This window comes from Triticum dicoccoides, chromosome 1A (genome assembly GCF_002162155.2).
Source record: "Triticum dicoccoides isolate Atlit2015 ecotype Zavitan chromosome 1A, WEW_v2.0, whole genome shotgun sequence".
Lineage (NCBI taxonomy): Eukaryota > Viridiplantae > Streptophyta > Magnoliopsida > Poales > Poaceae > Triticum > Triticum dicoccoides.
Window position 1 is genome coordinate 16,520,298 of NC_041380.1, and position 6,370 is coordinate 16,526,667.

At 41.7% G+C, this 6,370-nt stretch overlaps 2 non-coding genes across 2 annotated transcripts; both read right to left on the bottom strand.

Moving 5' to 3' along the window:
- Positions 1-2,952: 2,952 nt before the first annotated feature.
- Positions 2,953-3,034, bottom strand: TRNAS-UGA. The gene has a single exon. It is a non-coding gene; the product is annotated as a tRNA-Ser (tRNA).
- A 1,205-nt stretch (positions 3,035-4,239) lies between these two features.
- TRNAS-UGA lies at positions 4,240-4,321 on the bottom strand. Its single transcript has one exon. It is a non-coding gene; the product is annotated as a tRNA-Ser (tRNA).
- Positions 4,322-6,370: the final 2,049 nt, after the last annotated feature.

A 6,370-nucleotide genomic window follows, 5' to 3' on the forward strand; every position in this document is an offset into this window, starting at 1 on the left:
AATATTCATAAATTCAAAATAAGTTAGCAAATTTGAAAAGTATTTGTGAAATGGGAAAAAGTTCAAGACTTTATCTTTTTCATCGATTCATTTTTGTGAATTCTAAAAATATTTGTGAATTATTTTTTTTCAAAAATTTGCAAATGATTGGAAATTCAAATAAGTTTATTAATTTGAATGACATGAATTAAACAATAAGTTTACAAAATTTTATAAAATTCAAGAATTCAAAATAATATTGGTGAAATTAAAATTATTCAAAAGTTTTAAAAATACTCATGAATTAGTTTTATTATTAATTCAAATAATTTTCATGAATTTTAAAAGGTTACCAAAATTTAAAAATGTGCGTGCATTCAAATAATGTTCATGAATTCAAAAAAGTTTGTGAAAATTCAAAGAAATTTTGTGAAATTTAAAAAGTTCACAATTTAAAAACAGTTGTGAATGCAACATTTTCATGAAATTAAAAAAGGTGAATTAAAAATAAAATAAAATAAAATAAAATAAGAACATAGAATAGAAAAGGAAGACGATAGATAAGGAAAAAACAGAAAAATGGGAAAGAAAGATAGAAATAAAACTAGAAAATCCCTGTTAAAAACCATGACCAAATAGAAAACCATAAGACTGGGTGAATAAAATAGTGAAATACCCATATGGGAGGTTCCCAAAACCATGTGGAACCTTCATCATACTGTTCTGCACGAAATCGTTGCGAACGTCTTAAATGGGTCGGCTCACCTTCGTATGCGAGCGACCAATCACATGATAAGCGATACATATCAATTGCGGGTGACAATCATCCCTCTACTATAACGGGCATCTAGTTGCTTGCGAGCAAGGAAGTACACACTAATACGATCATATATGCAGACATTGGTTTCTCAGAATACTGGTGATCGGTTCAATACCAATTTTCTTCTTCCAAGATTCACATAAAAATTTGTGTTCTTGGGTAGTGTAGTTTTCATTTCTCCCCTTTGGAGTTGTTTCAAGAAAACCCTCCTCTTCCATGTCAAGATGGGCTTCATCTTGCGTTTCATATTCTTGAGAGACAAACTCTTGAGATGCAACATTTGTGTATTCCCAAAATGTTTGATCATCCACATTATATACACGGGCATCACATCTCAATTGCATACATATACAATCTATGACAAGGAATGAAAAAAATTGGAGTCCATTTTTATCGTTTTACGTTTCAGTCATTTCGTCAAAGATGTTGGGGGAAGCAAGAGGCTATGGCAGCCGATGACAATGGCTCCACCATATGCGGTGGTGGGAAGTCAGGGGAAGAGGCCCCTGGCTATTCAGGAGTTGCTACTATCGCCGTGGAAGGTTTTGGTGGCGGCAGGGGGCAACCTTCTTCTTCTTGTTGCAGCTAGATAGTCACTACTGATGGATCCCGCACCAGCCTCTTCCTAGAAGTGGCCGTGGACGTGCGTGGCTTTGGGGGAGCCTTGGTGGCAACTGTGTGATAGTACGCATCCCCACCAGCCACGGTGGTGGACTGGCTTTAGCTTGCTGCCACTGCGGCTGGGAACCATGGCAAGGACTACTGTGGGTCCGGCATTGAGTCCGGCGGGGATATCGGGGTGGCGTTCCATGGTGAATTGGTGGCCTACTGTTGGATCGGCTGGGGGCGGTGGGACAACGGGAAACTTCCACGAGGCAGTTGGGAGTGCGCCGAACAATTTGGGTTTTTACGGCTCCCGCATGGGTGTTGCAATATGCAACACTTTGGGACGCCCAATTTTTTTACATCACTATTTGCATATAGGGCATATGTCGGAGCATCATTTTTGACCCAAAGTGACGTAAATTGCAATCTCTTTTATCACAGTGGAGTTTTTCATCGTCTGTTGGAGATGCTCTTACAACTTTTCGCTTCGTCTGGGTGATGTGGTCGGGATGCGGCTTGATGTGCTTTTAATGCAAGTACACCTTGCGAGAGGGGCGGTTGAGTCGATGGTGTCTACTGTCTGAACTCATGGTACCCACCACTTGTCGGTGTATGTTCATACATAAGATTGGAAGCATTAGGGTGGACTTATTTGGCGACGACAAATTTGACACAACCATTGTTCTCAGGTGTGATGGTGTTGATGAAGACAACATGTGATGCAGCCCCATGGCCCCTGCTTGGTAGTGCCCCGACCTAATCATCTTCTCCCATGAAGATGTTGGCAGGGATGGAAGTGTTTTTTAAAAACCTGGCAGGGATGGAAGTGTTGATTTAGATCCAGTGAACTCATTCCTCTCACCAAAGGAGTTGATGGTGTTGATGAAAATGACATCAACATTGACATCGATGTTGTTTCCTTGATCCAATCCGATATCGTGAAGGTCCCCATGACTGGTGCCAAATATCGACGGTGTTTCGTAAAGTACCAGAACATTAGTACAATGACAACATGGATTTATATAACAGTGGGACGTAGCTTCAAGTTATTGAATGGACACACTCACCACACGGATAAAAAAGTAGGAAAACACCGACATCAGGGATCGAACCCGCGCCCAGTGTAGGTAAGCAACCATGCACACTACATAACTTCTAATGTAGTAAATTGTACGTGCATTCACCTTTATAAAAATACTCCCTCCATCTCAAATTACTTGTCGCAGAAATGGATAAAGTAATTTGGGACGGAGGGAGTATATATAATAGCAATGAGAAAAATGCATCCTTAACATTTTATTTCCTCATGCGAATCATAAAAAGGAAAAAAAAAAGATTACTGGACTGATAAGGATAAAAAGGCTGTATCTAGAACAAAAACGCATCCATTTCCGCGATAAGTAATTCCGGACAAAGGGATATAATAGCAATGCGAAAAATGCATCGTTAACATTTTATTTCCTCATGCAAATTATAAAAGGGAAAAAAATCACAGAAGTGGAGCACTGGCAAGGAAAAAAAGAAACAAAAATACTAGGAAATAAAACCGTCGACAGCAGGGATCGAACCTGCGCGGGCGAAGCCCAACAGATTTCAAGTCTGTCTCCTTAACCACTCGGACATATCGACCTCTTTTTGCTGATTTGCTTCCCGGCATTTATAAAAGCATTATCTGTCAGTGACCAGATTTGTATGGTTCGATTTTCAAGCCTTCACAAATGGAGTACGTGTCATTCGTCTAGAATCATCAGCCAAGCGCTGAGATTTAGTTTTCAAATATTGTAGAGCGTGCATTAGTGACTGATCGACCATATTTTAGCACGTGAATTTCAACTTTGCCGATTTTGCTTATATTACAATGTTTTTACTTTCTCCACGGTAACCAAATGATGTGCACGGTTTCCATGTATCAACTAATTTGGGGCTCCTAGCATACTGAATTTCAGAGCAATTTAGAACTTTGCTCGATCACTTACTTTCCTTAGCACGCACTAAGGATAAATTCAGAACATAAACATGAGAAGTGTTTTTTTATAGGCCATTTCTATTTTTTCAGATTTATATGCTTCGCTTTTGCTCCGTTTGCGAGCTGTAAGACTTTTTGAGGATACTTTCTGGATTTTTAATAAAAGGGCCGCATGCATCATGATGATGCAAAGGCCGGGGGTTTTACCTCCATTTCCAAAAAAAATAATCAGTCAAGGTACGTATGTTAATTTCATGCCTTGAGTTTTGGTGTATATCTGAATTTGACACTTTCATTGCTTGTAGTTGTCGCTAGACCATAAAAGTTGACAGGAATGCATCGTTCACACAACAATCGAAATGTTCCTTGCTTCTACGAGAACCTGGCCCTTGATTCAGAACACCGGCGGTTCCTGTGATTTTGCACAATTCTTCATCACCCATAAGAGCAGAGCAATATCACGAATGTGATTCTTGAGCGGTTGAGTTGATGATTTTGTTTCACTGTCGGTACCATATCAAAAGCACATAAATGAGCCGCGCAGCATTACAGAAAGAAAGGTTTCTTCGCTGCAAACCGGAGCCCGGGATTCTGAAGTTGGGGCTTCTGCTAGTGATGCATGTTCATGCGTCAGTGCAGTCCACCGAAGCGTTGGCTATACCACACAAGGATGTTTTGGCTTTAGACTTTAAAGTACAGTACCACCACGTGTATTAATTTGTTAAACCTTCATGCACCCTTGTCGTGCATGTATACTCAAATTTCGACTCGCTTGCTCATGTAGGACCGGCATGTAGAAACCGCCGTGGGGTGCCTCAAACGTTGGAAATTACTGGTAACAAAAAGAGAAAAAAAATATATTAAAAAACGTCGACAGCAGGGATCGAACCTGCGCGGGCGAAGCCCAACAGATTTCAAGTCTGTCTCCTTAACCACTCGGACATATCGACAATGCATGCGCCAGTTTCCTTCAGCCTTTATAATAACGGTAGTTTTTTTTGAGAGAATAATTCAGTGACCACATTTACACGGACCAACTTTTAGCTCGTCATGGAGGCAGCACGTGTCGTTCATCTAGAATCATCGCTTCTGTTTATTTATCAAAAAAAATATATTATCAGGGGCTGAGATTTTTCGGTTCAGAATAGCGCGGCACGTGCATTGGCGATGGAGATGTGTTGGTGGTAGCGTTATTGTTGTGGACCTGTCTGTCGAGTGTCCACCGTTGCCGTGCATCAACCACTCGTCCGTGCCCCGCTGTCCCACTCCGACATGGATGGGTTCCACGCAACAGAATAAGATCCTAGTCACCCTCAAAAAAAGAGAAAATAATAAGATCCTAGTCCTTGATGGATCGCGGCCTGGCTGTATTCCACCTGATGAAACAATAACGGCAGTAATATTACAAAATCAATTTTCACGGTCAAATTTAGGCAGCATTTTTCATCTCATTTCACTTACATCGATCACCATATATGAGAGGATAATAATACTGACACTGACATGGAAGGGGGGAATTATAGACATTTTTTTTAAAATTGTTTGAATTGCTTACCACGGCCTGGCTGTACTTTGCGGACCAGATTATTTGTTTTGCTGAACTTTATTTTATAAAGTGGCCGCATGCATCTTTTCGATGCAGAGACCAGGGATGTCCTCTTTTTCAAAAATAAAATAAAATATCCATCTATTGTGTAACCGTAACGTCACCAAAAATTCGAAAATCCAAATGTGTTGCAAACTGTCAGTGGCAAGGGACGAGCCGTATTAGCTCTTGTAGATAGTACATCATTGAATGTAGGCCACGAAGAGCAACTTCAATGGGCCGACTCAAACGTATGACGATTTCGTCCGTTTTTTATTTGTTTGGGTCGGTCGCCCGCCCGGCGTCCGCCCTGTTTTTCATATGGATCGGCAGCGCGCCCAACACGCCTACCCATATATGCAGGCGTGGCCGGCTGGCCGCCTAATTTTGCATTGCATTCAATGTATGGTGAAATAAAAATTTAACAAACAAAATAGTTCGCCCAAATAAATAATATAGTTTACAGGCCAAATAAAAATAAAAATGTTTCACATAGTTTTGCAAACGAATAAAAAAATACATCTATTGGTTGCTAACATGAGTCCACATATGCTCAACCAAATCATTTTGCAGTTGCACGTGAGTTTCCCAATCACGCATGTCTTCATGAAATTGAGTGAACTGCTCAAATGTTGCTGCTACTCCATGCTCATGCACAACATTCTCACCCTGAAACTGAAAGCCTTGATCGTACAGACGTTCCAGGCGATCGTCTTCTACGATCATATTGTGTATGATCACACAAGCAGTCATCACCTCCCATAGTTTTTGCGTGCTCCAAGTATTAACAGGATACCGAATGATGCCCCATCAAGATTGCAAAACACCAAAGGCACGCTCGACATCCTTTCTAGCACTCTCTTGCTCTTGGGCAAATCTTTTTCTTTTCTCTCCGACAGGGTTGGGTATTGTCTTGACAATAGTGGTCCATCGAGGATAGATACCGTCACCCAGATAATACCATTTGTCGTAGGTGTGGCCGTTGACAGTAAAGTTCACCGGTGGTCTGTTGCCCTCGGCAAGCCTAGCAAACACCGGCGAGCACTGAAGCACGTTGATATCATTGTGTAATCCAGCCATGCCAAAGAAAGAGTGCCAGATCCAGAGATCTTGAGATGCCACGGCCTCTAGTATGAAAGTGCAAGCCCTGACATGTCCCTTCACTGGTAGAAAAAGAGGCTTCCGTCCAGCCCCATTAGTCGCGAAACTGTAGGAACCGCGACTAATGAAGTCTTTAGTCGCGGTTCGGCAGATGAACCGCGACCAAATGCCTGGGCCCAGGGCGCTCGCGGGCTTTAGTCGCGGTTGGCCAGGCCAACCGCGACTAAAGCTCCTCCCTTTTAGTCGCGGTTGGTGGCACGAACCGGAACTAATGGGGTTGAGACCTTTAGTCCCGGTTCGTGCCACGAACCGG